Source organism: Microcaecilia unicolor, chromosome 3 (assembly GCF_901765095.1).
Source record: "Microcaecilia unicolor chromosome 3, aMicUni1.1, whole genome shotgun sequence".
Taxonomy (NCBI): Eukaryota; Metazoa; Chordata; class Amphibia; order Gymnophiona; family Siphonopidae; genus Microcaecilia; species Microcaecilia unicolor.
This window is the reverse complement of record NC_044033.1, coordinates 110324939-110339755: the sequence shown is the minus strand read 5'-3', so window position 1 is coordinate 110339755 and position 14817 is coordinate 110324939. Positions and strand designations below refer to the sequence as shown.

General features: G+C 42.6%; 1 pseudogene; it reads left to right on the top strand.

Moving 5' to 3' along the window:
* The first annotated feature begins 248 nt into the window (after window positions 1–248).
* LOC115465643 overlaps window positions 249–14817 on the top strand; it is a 157726-nt pseudogene continuing 143157 nt past the window's right edge.

Genomic DNA, 14817 nt, shown 5'->3' with positions numbered 1-14817 from the left:
TCAGCATAGGTTGGAAGTGTCTGGATGCATGTCTAATCATTGACCAATGATGGAAAACAATAATTAATTTATAAACGCAGAAAAGAAAAAAAAGGCAGGCGTTAAACCAGTCCAGAAGAGAGAAAGCGAGAGAAAAAGTCTTTCACCGCTGAGTGATTTCCTTCAAAAAGGCGGTAAAGAAATCCTAATAAATAAATAAATAAATAAAATAGAGCCCAATCACGAACAAAAGTTACGCGAGAAGGAACTGACTAGCAAACCACAGCTCTTGCAAGCAGCGTTGAGCTAAACAATGTACCATTGATTGCACCAGATCATTAGAAATACCTCGGGCGGCAGACGCTCCACGTAAACAACACGAGGATAGGAACAGAGGATCCCACCTTACACGTCTGGACTATCCCCAGCAGGGGGAAGCCCCGACACTGCTCTGGCCGCTCTTTTCCGGGGAACTATTATTACTGTTTACTGTTGTGCAGCTTGGTCGCGGGGCGGCAAAAGCAGAAGACAGTGAAGGAAGGTGCGATCGCATTCTGCCTCCCCTTGGAGAGAGCGAAAGGTAAACCACGGCTCGTTCGGGATCCTCTGGAGAGAGCGCGCGACTGAGACATGGCTGCAAAGCTGAGCGAGGGAGGCTACAGGAAACTGCTGCAGCTACTGCTGCACCAGCGGCCCGGGCTGCTGCCCCGCAGAACACCCTGCAGACTCACCAGGGGCATCCACGGCCGGAGCTCCTCCACCTGGGACGTGCACGCTTACATGCCCGAGTCCGTGGCTTTCCCTCAGGTGAGGACTTACCAAGAGCTCCAGGAGATCTCCATCAGAGATCCGGACACCTTCTGGGGCGCCCTAGCTAGGGAGCGCCTACGCTGGATGAAGCCTTACCAGACCGTGCAAGACTGCGACCTCAGCCGAGGCAGAGTGAACTGGTTTCTCGGGGGGCAGCTAAACGTAGCAGGTAAGTCACTTCTTTTGTGACGGGGTGGGACTTATTGAAAGATGCTACTATAGACGGATTTTCAAGCAACAGGACCTATCTTAACTTTACTTTGATCTGATCGCGCGTTCCTTGATACTTCTGCAGGTTGCAGCTTCGCGAAAGCTTTTCACCCAAGGAAAACGAAATCCAAGTCTTTGCAGAATCATTTAAAGTAGTTGCCTTTGTTGCATCGTGTATGAACATTGTAAACATACCAAGTAGTAGAGAAAACGTTATGTCCTGGACAAAATGAGGTCTTTCTAGCTCACGCCCTGAGCATTATTCATGGAGCAGCTTATCTAACTCTCAGGCAAAACCCCATTCTTGGTCATGCTAAAAATATCACATGCGGGATCAATTTTCCCTGGGAGGCACTAAGGGAGGACACTTAAAGTTATGCTTTTTTTTAAACAGTGTTTGACATGCAATTCGGGCGTTCTTTATTGATCACGAACATATATATATGTTCCGTAGATACAAACAGAAGACGACTGAAAGTAAAGCTATTGCAACTCCGCTGCTTTCGCTGGCAGCCAGCTGGGCGCGCGCTTTCCTAGGCGTAAAGGGGGTTGGGCTCCTTTCCGCACTCTGATTGGCGCAAAGCAAGGAGGTTAGTCTTAAGGAACAGGGCGTTGCCTCTCTCATGAGCTGACGCGCCGTCTTGCTGGCCACATGGCTTTTCCCAGGAGTAGGGGGGAGGTGCGCGGTGAGGTTGAAGCGTCTGGCGAGTTACTTAAGAGTTGCTTCACCCCCTTTCACTTTTTGAAATGGGAAGGCGATGCTTCCGAATCGAAAGTTTCTGTTGCCAGACCATCTGGGGAGTCTGGAATGTAGTTGTATGGCCAGCTGTTAGTGTAACGTGGCGTTTCGTTCTGGCAATGCATGACAATCGTTTCGCCAATCGGAGGCGAAGTAGTAAAAAGTAATTTTAGTTATGTAGTAGCAGTTGGAAAAATAAACTCGGATATGATCGAATTCGCTATTTTCAGGCGAACAAAAAGTAGGAAGCTCAACTTGCTGTTCAGAGTTAGTATATATGCATGCTAGTGTGCTGATGGTTCTATTCAGAAAAACTTCAGAAATGAACACGTGAAACAAGGGTGATGTTATTGTCTCTAGCTAGGGGCTAACCAGAAGTCCATTTTTGGAGGTTCCCAAAAGTGGACTGAGGGGACCCGATATTCTCTCTCCCTTCCCTCTCCAGCCAAAGCTGCAATAAAATCCATCTAGCCCAGTATCATGTTTCAACAGTGGCAAATCTAGTTCTCAAGTACCTGGCAGAAACCCAAATATTTTATTTATTTATTTGGAGTTTGCTCACACCTTTTTCAGTGGTAGCTCAAGGTGAGTTACATTTAGGTACACTGGGTATTTCTCTGTCCCTTTGAGGGCTCACAATCTAAGTTTGCACCTGAGGCAGTGGAGGGTTGTGATTTGCCCAAGAAGATCACAACAGGAGCAACAGTGGGATTTGAAGCAGGCACCTCTGGATGTACTGGTGCTCTAACCCCTAGGCCACTCCATGCTACATTCTATGCTACCAATCATAGGGCAAGCAGTGGCTTCCCCCTTGTCTGTCTCAATAGCTTTCTTCCTCCAGGAACTTGTCCAAACCTTTTTTAAACACTGATACGCTAACTTACGTCTTTACTTACCCGCCTAACACCTTCCTTCTTTCTCCCTTATTTAATCTTAGCACATCACTAATTGTATCTGTATGACAATGCCACATCAAACTATGTAAGCCACATTGAGCCTGCAAATAGGTGGGAAAATGTGGGATATAAATGCAATAAAATACATAAATAAATAAAATAACTGCTGTTACTACATCCTCCAGCAAAGAATTCAGAGCTCAACTATTTATTGAGTGGAAAAAATATTTTTCTCCTATTTGTTTTAAAAGTAATTTCATGTAACTTCATTGTCCCCTAGTCTTTGTACTTTTTGAAAGAGTAAAAAAATCGTTTCACTTCTACTCTCTCCTGCACCACTCAGGACTTGTAGACCTCAGACAGATCTCCCCTCAGCTGTCTGTTTTTCAAGCTGAAGAGCCCTAACCTTTTGTGCATCACTTTGCATTTGTCCACATTAAATTTAATCTGCCATTTCGATACCCAGTCTTCCAATTTCCTTCCTGCAATTTTTCACATTTTGCATTTGTTGCACCTGTGCTGAACGGGCGACACTTAATTTAGCAGGAGCGCTTCCACTGCTAAGGCTGGCTCTGACCGAAATGCGCCTGCTGAATTAAGTGCAAGAGCCATCTTCGGCTGCCAGGGCTTGGCATCTCCTCCAGCCATGAAAGCAGAGGGGGCCCAGGCCCTAATGTGTCCCCCCCCCCCCCGTGGCTAAACCACTGGTCTCCACCAATGAATATAATGTCCCCTCATTTAAAAAAAGCCATATAAAGGTGGAATATGTTACTACAAACATGACCTTTTCCAATCAGAAGTGCAACTTGTTTCATGAAGCCTGGTCTGTATTCTTTGTCACTTTGTTCTGTTGTTAAGTCATAGAGAGCAGTAACTTCTTTCATTAGTTATGCATTTGAACTTAATGTACTGGATTCACAGCCAGCTGCTCTGATGTGAGTCCAAGAGGCAGCCATGTGATAGCCAGATGATCCCGTAGAACAGGAGCTGAGTTATTTTAAGGATGTACCTTTTCTGCCTGTAGTGAAGCGGCCTTTCAGAACTTCCATAATAAACACAACTTCTTGATATAAACAGATTAAAAAAATAAAAAAGTACACTAGGTTTCTGCTGGAGAGGAGTTTGGACATATGGATGCATTTTTGTCACTGATCCTATGTAGTGCTTTTTTATCCCAGGAAGAATAGTGCTAATATGCAGGTGTTCCAATTTCCTTCCTTCCTAAGTGCAACTGTGCAAGTGTCTAGTACCCTGAGGGGCAGTTGGTTGGGGCCTCATTTGCATATGCATAAGTCCAGTAGAGGTTGAAAAATAGGGTCTTTTTGGAAATTAAACTTCTTATTCAGATTTTGGAAATTTTTTGCAAAACGTCTAAAGTCGGACTTAGACGTCATATTGAAAATGTCCCTCTACATAACTTTGTAAGTCTAAGTGCTTTGAAAATATGCCTCTGGAACAGCACCTTCTAACTGATTAAGCAATTAAGTAAATGTAACTAGTTAAGTAAAAAAAGTTTGTTACTTTTGCTTGTAAAGAAGTGCAGGAAAAATCTGTTACTTTTATCGAAGTAATAATTTTACTAGTTAATAATTACCTAGTTAATTCTTATGCTTTCAGTTAAAAGTAAAAGTGGCAGGGAGACCTAAATGATGATTCCTCAGTAAACAGCAAACCTGGAGTAGGATTTTGCAGTTGCAAACCTTGTCACACAAACAGTGGATTGTGTCATCTTATTTTATTTATTTAGATTTTGCTCACATCTTTTTCAGTAGTAGCTTAAGGTGAGTTACATTCAGGTACACTGGATATGTCTCTGTCACAGGAGGGCTCACAATCTAAGTTTGTACCTAAGGCAATGGAGGGTTAAGTGACTTGCCCAAGATCACAAGGAGCAGCAGTGGGATTTGAACTGGCCACCTCTGGATTTCAAGACTGGTACTCTAATTGCTAGGCCACTCCTCCACTCCAGCTTAACTTTTGGTGTTCAGGGAATACAGCCTATGAGAACAGTAGAGTTGCCTGTGCTTGTTGAACTGGTTACTAATCCCCAGCCAAATAGAAAAGTGATAGGTTGGGCCACTTTGAAGTGGAGATGAAGCTGGTAGCATTTCTTTGTGAAGACATGTCTATCACAACAGACTGCTGGACACCCCATGAAAAATTGTATATTGGCGTGACAGTCCACTGGATTGGTAGTCTGCTTGTCTGACCTTAAGACTGAAGAGTTTCCATACATTTGACATTATTGAAGATACTCAGAGTTTGTCATCAGATGAAAAATAGGACAACAACGATTTCAACTTTGTGAAAGCTTTCTCTGTAATTGGACAGCATGAAAATGATAACAAAGATGAAGATGCAAGTGATGAATTTAGCACTACTACTAATTCAGATGATAATGACAACAATGATGATAAGTTAATTTGAGATTTTTTGCTAACTATAAGAGGAGGTTATGTATATAAAAAGAATCGGTGAAGATATGGATGTTGTATATATCGCTAAAGCCTGAAATTGGTAGCGATTAACATCACTGAGGTTCTGGGGAAATATCTATGATATGATCTGAAGATTAAAAGCTTTGAATGTTCTGACTTGGATGTTCTGAAAAGAAGTTCTATTAATTGTGGACTGGATATCGCGAATTTGTAGTTTGATAGATATAAGGATCCAGTTTAAAAAGGAGTAGCCTAGTGGTTAGTGCAGTGGACTTTGATCCTGGGGAACTGAGTTCAATCCCCACTGCAGCTCCTTGTGACTCTGGTCAAGTCACTTAACCCTCCATTGCCCCTGGTACAAAATAAGTACCTGATTATATGTAAACCGCTTTGAATGTAGTTGCAAAAACCTCAGAAAGGTGGTATATCAAGTCCCATTTCCATATTTGAGATTCAACATGGAATGTTGCTGTTGCTACTATTTGAGATTCTGGAATGTTGCTACTATTTGAGATTCTACATGGAATGTTGAGATTCTGTTGCTACTATTTGGGATTCTACATGGAATGTTGCTAATCCACTAGCAACATTCCATGTAGAAGCCTGCCCTTGCAGATCAGCAACGTGGCCGCGCAGGCTGCATTGCTGATCTGCAAGGGCAGGCTTCTACATGGAATGTTGCTAGTGGAGGAGCAGCCTAGTGGTTAGTGCAGTGGACTCTGATTCTGGAGAACTGGGTTCAATTCCCACTGCAGCTCCTTGTGACTCTGGGCAAGTCACATAACCCTCCATTGCCCTTGGTACAAAATAAGTACCTGAATATATGTAAACTGCTTTGAATGTATTGCAAAAACCTCAGAAAGGCAGTATATAATTTCCCTTCCCTTATTTGCCTTTATATTTAGTCGGTGAACAATGATGATAAAGCGTTCTTTGCTATAAGGAAGTCAAGTGTTTTAGAAATTCCTTTGATCAATACCTGTAGACCCAGTTAAAAGGCATCAGTAATATTGTGGCCAGGCCTGATCTGAAGGAACTTTTTAAGAGACTGAACAATGCACTTCCTGATAATGCAGTTGTTGAACATCTTTTTAGCTGTTGTGGATTAATAACTCACAAGTGCACTCACGTGAGTGACAGCTATTTTCAAAATTTAGTTTTACTTAAAGCAAAGTAGATTAAATTGTAGAGCAATAAAATTGATGTCATAAAAATGTTAACAACAGTTGCATTCATTGTAGTTAAGGTAGTTTTACTTTTTACTCAAAGTATTATATTAGGTAGTAACTTTTTTACTTTTTCTTAAGTACATTTTTTAATACGTTCTTCATTGTACTTTTACTTAACTATTAAAATATACATTTATTTTTTACTTAAGTACTTTGACCTAGTACTCTGAACAACACTGGCGATTATTATTGCAAAAAAATGATGTAAATGAAACATTTCTGGCCTGTGAGTGGGCAAATCTAGAAAAGATCACCATGCTTCTGAAGCCTTTTCAAACTCTAATGGGCTCCTTACAGAGAGATACATTGTCTCTTCATGCTGTTTTGCCTTCACTGCTGGTTTGAAATGCTATCTAGAGAGCATCCCACACACCAAGTCCGTTACTGCCTCTGTGCTGGAGCACCTTCAAAGAAGGTTTCAACCCATTACGGCAGCCTCCTCCATGTTTTCTGCTTCTTTGAACTGGATATGATCCCAGTAAAGAAGAACATTGTTCAGCAAGATAGAAATTATTACATAATTACTCTGAGCACTTTGGGGTCCTATTTACTAAGGCACGCTAGAAAGTGGCCGGCGCTCTGATTAGTGCGTTGGTTTGCTGTGTGCTCCGGCCATTTTCAAGCACGGCTGAAAAATGTCAGCAGTTGTCTTTTTTTAATGGCCACATGCTAATTTCCCCATTAGCGCATGGCCATTATCGTCAGGTGGCGGTAAGGACTCTCACACACTAATTGGGTAGTACGTGGTAATGTGCCTGCCCTACCTGATTAGCGCAGGGCACGCCTACTCACCATCTCCTGTGCTAGAAACTAATTTCTATTTTCTACTGCTGGGTTCAGCAAGCTGCTGAGAGACAGAGCCAGGCCTGGTGCAGGCCGCCTCCGCCCACCCCACTAGGGTTGCAGCCGCTGCCCCCGCACTTGGGATGCAGTTGCTGCCACCACCCTTCGCTTGCTCGCTGCCATCGTCCCTCACCCCCTACCTTCTGTATCAGCATGTCTGCTCCTTCATGGGCTCCAAGGGGGCCGGATTATCACGTTAACGCAATCACCTGGGACCCTACAGGAGCAAGAGAGAGACAGACCCCGGTGCTGGGCCCCCCTGGATGCCATGCCCGGGGGAATTTGCCCCCCCCTTTCGGCGGCCCTGATCAGCATGTGCTGATCACAGCAATAAGCGGGATGCGTTAGCTCACCTTGCGGTAGTGCTGATTTGGCATGCACTACTCGCACGGTAGCCCTACCTCCCTTTAGTAAAAGGGCCCTTTTATTATTAGTGAAATTTTAATTGTGAATCTTTTAATACCAATGCTTCTTATGTTGAATGTTGATAGGCCACTCGATCTCTGATGACCCAAACCTCAGAAGGCACCTCAGCATTGGAAAGTTTGCCAATAAATGAAAATGCAGTGCAGGAGCCACAACCAGATGCACCCCCTCCACTAAAGCAATTCAAATTTCTTTCAGAAAAAAATGGAGTCATTCAAAAACACTAGAAGTTTGTCAATTCCTTGATCAAACACCCAGGGCCAGCTGAAGGGACAGTATCACCCTGAGCCGACTTGCTTTGGCAGTGCCCCCCCCCCCCCCCACCACCACCAATTGCATCGCTTTGCTTTTGGCATCCCCCCCTCCCCCCCTCTCTCCTGCAAGTCTGGCATCTCTCCCTCCCTTGGGCCAGTATCTCTCTCCACCACTCCTGGTCTGGTCTCTGTCCCCCTCCTCAGTCTCCCCTCCCCACAGGCCTGGCGCTGCTCCCTCCCCTCTCTCACTCCCAGGTGGTCCTGTAAAGTTTACATCAGTTGCAGGCAGCAACAGCAGCAGTATGACAGGCTGCCTTCGGCGGGCCTCTGGGTCTTTCCTCTGCCGCGTCCTGCTTCCTCTGATGCAATTTTCTGTATGTGGGATGTCCTGCTGCTACTATTGCAATGAATATAAACTTTACAGGACTGTGGGGTAATGAGGAGAGGGAGCAGTGATGGACCCATGGGGAGGGGAGACAGAGAGACAGGTCCTGGGGGGAGGGGGAGAAAGGGCTTAAACTTTAGACCAGATGAGGTCAGAGGCTGGGTATTTTGGTGCCCTTAATTGCCAGCACCCTGAACCAGTGCCTCACCTGGTCCAATGGTTCAGCCGGCCCTGTAAATACTGTTGCTGTTATCCATCGAATTAACTCATAGGCAGCAGCGGGGCGTGTGTTCGATGGTCCGGGTTGGGAGCTAAGAAGCTGTACTGCCCGTACTTTTAAATATGACCTAATTTTATGAGAACAGTTATGTATGAAAATGGTTTATAAACTTACCCTCCCATTGTGGATATCCTGAAAATCTGACTGGCTATGGGATCCTAGCAGGGCGTAGCCAGCCTTCCAGGTTTGGGGGCACCCAGGGGTGGACTGGGAGGGGCAACACATTGTTCCCCCCTCCCTCTCCCCCCCTCTCTGCCAAACATACCAGGTTTGTTGGGGAGCCGTACCCTAGCGGGTGGTTGGGAGGTGGGGATAGTGCTGGGCAGACTTATATGGTCTGTGCCCTGAAAAAGACAGGTACAAATCAAGGTAAGGTATACACAAAAAATGACACGTGAGTTTATCTTGTTGGGCAGACTGGGTGGACCGTGCAGGTCTTTTTCTGCCGTCATCTACTATGTTTACTATGTTACTATGAACAGAACAAGCTAAGCACTTCTTTTACTAAGGTGCGCTAACGAATTAGCATGCGCTAAGTCCCATGCAGTTCATTTTATTCCTAGGAAATTCTTAGCATTTAACGTGCACTAAATCCATTAATGGACCTTAGTAAAAGGAGCCCAAAGTATGGATTCCCCACTTTTTTATGTAGGGAAATATTGCCACAGGAGCTGTGCATATTCAGTAAGGGATAATGAGGCAGTTAATGCATTAGCTCAGAGCATAATGGATTCAAAATTCTCTATTAAATGCCTATTTCTGCACTATTTGTTATATGTGGTCTCCTGAGTAGATTTGCTTTGGCTCTGAATGGCAAATTTTGTATCTTCCAGCCTTCCTGAATAGCTGTTACATAGTAACATAGTAAATGATGGCAGATAAAGACCTGAACGGTCCATCCAGTCTGCCCAACAAGATAAACTCATTTTACATGGTATGTGATATTTTATATGTTTACCAGAGTTTGATTTGTCCTTGCCTTTCTCAGGGCACAGACCATATAAGTCTTCCCAGCACTGTTCTTGTACTAAAAGTTCTGAAGCTAACATCGAAGCCCCTTAAAATTTACACTCCATCCCATCTATATCTATTCAGTTACGATCAGGGCATAGACCATAGAAGTCTGCCCATCACCGGTTTTGCTTCCCAATTACCGGCGTTGCCACCCAATCTCCTCTAAGATTCTGTAGATCCATTCCTTCTAAACAGGATTCCTTTGTGTTTATCCCATGTATGTTTGAATTCCATTACCGCATTCCAAGTATCTACCACCCTTTCCGTGAAAAAATATTTCCTGACATTACTCCTGAATCTGTCCCCCTTCAACCTCAATTCATGTTCTCCAGAAAAGGTTTGTTTCCGGATTAATACCTTTCAAATATTTGAACGTCTGTATCATGTCCCATGTCACTGAGCTGTTCACCTCAGTCTCCTTTCTGACTGCCAAAAGGATGAACCAACACTTTAGAAAATATAACCTTTAGAGGAATATATGTTAGTTATCCTGGGTTCTAATCCTTGTCTCTTTTTGTCCTGTCTGTCTGTCCAGTTTCAAAAGCCTCCGTACACATGGCAGTGCAGTTTAAATGTTGCCATTGTAACAATTATGTGTAGGTAGGTAACTGTTCAGTAATTGTTCAGCTAATTAAAGGTGAATTTGCACATGTACGGAACTTTTTCTAAAGAGTTCAGTGGAATAAAGACATCTTATTGTACATCAAAGTCTCGACATAGTATTAGTAATAGAAGTTCCTTTTCTCCTTGACTGGTTGCTATGAAATGCTTATGTCAGTTGCCGAGACATCTCAGAGGTGGCTGCATATTTGTTTCTAACTTGCTTTTAAATCCTTTTGGAATGAAAGGTGCAATTTATTTAACCCCATCCTCCTCGAGAATAGTTGTTCTACCCATTATTTCATGAGCATAAGGTTAGGCCTGAGGAAGGGGGCATTCTCTTTTCTGACAGGGCAAAGCAGGCCTTTTAAGATTGACCTTGAGAAACACGATGTTAATAAATGCTTTGTCCTTGTTGCATCACCTGACTTTGCTATTACATAATGTCTAGGTGACTGGTGTCAACCTGTACTAGCCTGTACTTCACCTTGAAACCACTAGCTTATACAGTTCAAGGTGGAAAGGAAACCTGACTTTGTTTGCCTTGAGATAGGTGTTGTACTGTTTGTTAAAGGCAAAGGTTACAAATTTTAAGACTCTCAAAGAGGCTTCCTGATAGGCATTTTCCAAGAGAGGAGACAATGGGGGTGTGACAAAGTTCTGGAAGTCTAGAGAAATACTGTCTCTTTGTTTTTTTTTCTTTGTCATCAGAAACGGAATTTATTTTCCAAATGGTTAATGAGCGTGGCTCAAATGTAAAATCAAAAAGAAAGTAAAAAACCCCCTCAAAAAACCCTTTATATTCAATAAAAGGTGAATACACACTTATCCCATATATCTTTCCTTGCACAGCCCAAGGGACTAAGGGTCTCTTTTACCAAACCGTGCTAGCACTTTCAATGGGCTTCATCGGCATTGCCGTGCAGGAATCACTAGTTCGGTTTGGTAAAAGAGACCCTAACTTTCTTTGTTTAGCTGCAGTCTTTTTTTTTTTTCATACAAGTACAAGAAATTCAGGTAAAACATGCAAATGAAAAAACCCCAAGAAAATCATCTAGGAACATGAAAGATACGTAGAATATGCTTACAGTAAGGAATAATTCTTTAATAGAAGGTGAAGAAGATGGCAAGAAAATTGGAGTGGATAAACTAGAGAAAAAAAAATCTAATCTAGAAAAAAATCTGAGCTGATTCAGGACAAAGAAACACGCTTCAGATCATTTCATAATATTTATTTATTTATTATCTCATTTATTCCCCACATTTTCCCAACTGTGTCAGGCCCAATGTGGCTTACATCACACTGCAAAGGCGGACGCCAATGCAGTAAATTAAGCTAATACATCATGAAACCTACATAAGAAATAAAGGAGAGGATGGGGAAGAAACGAAAGGAACAGGGAAATCAGGGGAGAGAAGGGAAGGGAAGGGTAGATGTGTCCAAAATTGTCATTATATTGTTATGAATCAAGTAGTGGAGACACATGTTGAGTCCTTGGGGTAAGCTTTTCCAAATAACAAAGTCTTTAGAGATTTTCTGAAATTTAGATGGTTGTGAATGGTTTTTTATAGCTTTTGGCAAAGAATTCCATAATTGTGAGCTGATGAAGGAGAAGGATGAAGCATAGATTTACAAGGTTAGCTTGGGGAAAAAATACTGCACCAAGATCAGAAGATTCTTGATGCATTGCAAAAGAATAATGAGCCTGCAAATAGGTGGGAAAATGTGGGAAACAAATAAAATAAATAAATAAATTAATTAATTAATTTCCTCCTCTCTTGTGCTGACCTAGCAGAATCTCAGAAGGAATGTAATCATGTTTAGGTTCTGCTCTGATACTAGAGCAGTGGTTCTAAACCAGTATGTCGGGACACTCAGAAGTGTATTTTCAAAGCACTTAGATGTACAAAGTTCGATAGGTTATTATGAGGCTGATTTTCAAAAGAGAAAAACGTCCAAAAAGTGGCATAAATCTGCATTTAGATGTTTTCCTCACAAAACCAATTTTTAGATGTTTTTCTATGACCTCCGTCAGAAGAGCGTTCACAAGGGAGCATGTCAGGGGTGTGTTAAGGGCAGGATCTGGGCATTCCTAACACTTGGACATTTTTCTGCCATAATGGAACAAAACAAAAACATCCAGGGCTGTAAGTTGGATGTTTTGGTCTAGTCCTGCTTTATTAATGAACAAACCTTTAAAAAGGGCCCTAAATGACCAGATGACCACTGGAGGTAATCAGGGATGACCTCCCCTTACTCTCCCAGTGGTCACTAACCCCCTAACCCCCTCCCATCCCCTCCACAAATGTGATTAAAACCATTACTTACCAGCCTCTATACCAGCCTCAGATGATATACTCAGGTCCATTAGAGCAGCATGCAGGTCCCTGGAGTAGTGTAGCGGTGTGTGCAGTGCACTGTAGACAGGTGGACCCAGGCCCATACCTCCCTCTACCTATTACACTTGTGGTGGAAACTGTCAGCCCTTTAGAACTCACCAGAAACCCACTGTACCTACATATAGGTGCCCCTTTCACCCATAAGGGCTATTGTAGTGGTGTACAGTTGGGGGTAGTGGGTTTTGGGGGGGCTCGACAGATAAGATAAGGGAGCAATGGTGAGATGTGTACCTGGGAGTATTTATTTGAAGTCTGCTGCAGTGCCCCCTAGGGTGCTCTGTTGCTCTTCTGGGATGTCTAGATTGTAAGCTCTTTGAGCAGGGACTGTCTCTGTGTGTCTCATGTTCAGCGCTGCGTATGCCTCGTAGCGCTATACAAATGTTAGTAGTAGTAGTAGTATATCTGTGTGGCCAGCCTACTGCTGGCTCCTCCTACATCCCAATGGCTTCATTTTGTGCATTTTTCATTTGGACTTTTTTTTCCCGAAAATGGAGCAAAAAGGAAAATGCACAGAGCACAAAACCAGCCATTTTTGAAAAAAAAAAAAAAAGATAAACATTTTTCTGTTTTAAAAATGACTATATTCCCCACTTGAGTGTTAAATGTTTTTAGCAAAATGTCCAAAGTTGGACTTAGATGTGATATCGAAAATGCCCCTCTATGTAATGTAAGTCTAAGTGGTTTGAAAATGAGCCCCTATGTGTGTCACCAAGAGGTGGGAGGTGTCACCAAAAATTTGCCTAAACACCAAGCCTGTGCATTTCTGAAAGCTAGGGAGAGCAGAGATTCAGGTAGTTGAAAACTCCATAACTGGTCCCTGTTTCTGCTTCTCCACTACCCCCATTGATAACTGTTGCCACCAGTCCCAAATGGAAATGTTGTAGGTCTGCTGATAATAGGTTCTGCTTCCTACATAGTTTCTGAGTATCATATTTGCTGGTTTTTGTGTTACTTCACAGTATCTGGCAGTGGAGGGATTTTGTGTAGCTTTTACTGAGGTCACAGAAGTCAATAATCTTCCAAATTTTATCTTCCTCAAAGAGTCACATGTGTCACCTGGACCCGACATGGTCTGTGTTTCGGCTATATGCCTTCTTCAGGGGTCACAGCTATGTTACAAATATGTATAAGTATAGACGTGAGTGTATGAATTTGGGACTTGATATACTGCCTTTTTGTGGTTTGTGCAACTACACTCAAAGTGGTTTACATAGTATATACAGATACTTGGGGCAATGGAGGGTTAGGTGATTTGCTCAGAATCACAAGGAGCTGCAGTGGGAATCGAACCCAGTTCCCCAGGATCAAAGTCCACTGCACTAACCACTAGGCTACTCATCATTTTCAGAACTGAAGACAGATTCATTTCTGACTGTTATTTTTACAATACTTAAGAGATTCCTGAGGCAGGAACGTTTGTGCCAAAACATGGTAGCATGTAAAGTCATCATTAAGAATCATCAATAAAAATTTTGATTTCATATTGGCTGCTCCTTGGTGTGTGTTCGAAGTGCCTTGATCCATCTCCCACACGTCCTGTTTTTCTGCTGTGAGCATACCCGTGGGATTCTGGTGTTCTTTCCACATTTGTGGTTTTTGTGCCTAATTTTGAGTGGAGGAGTGGCCTAATGGTTAGAGCACCAGTCTGACATCCAGAGGTGCCCATTTCAAATCCTACTGCTGCTCATTGCGATCCTGAGCAAGTCACTTAACCTTCCATTGCTTCAGGTACAAAATTAGATTGTGAGTCCTCCAGGGGCAGGGAAATACCCAGTGTACCTGAATGTAACTCACTTTGAGCTGCTACTGAAAAAGGTGTGAGCAAAATCCAAATAAATGTATAGAATCTGGCCTTTAATGCTCAGTAAAACCCATCCTAGCTGCTTAAAGCAGCTTAGTAAATATGATCCTCATTCAGTTTTTTTTTACCCATGTATTGTGCATTATTTTGTAGGTTTTTGTTTTGTTTGATTTGATTTGTTGCCTATTGTATTCATTTCACAGTTACATTTTTTAACGTGTTACTCAGTAACCTTGCCTGCTCATTTTTTAATAGGAAAGGTAAATTGTAAACTTGAAATTATGGGGGTCATTTAGAAATAGCAAACATTAATGCTATTATCGCATGTTATCTGCTGCAAAAATGGCATTAACACATACTAAACATTAGTAAATGACCTCCTAAATTAGAACTAGACAAAACAAATGACAGTGGAACAACAAACAAGTAAAATCACAACAACAACAAACATAGAAATAAAATGAGAAAAGTGGAAAGGAAAACATTTCCTGGCATCTGAACATTTTTGATTGG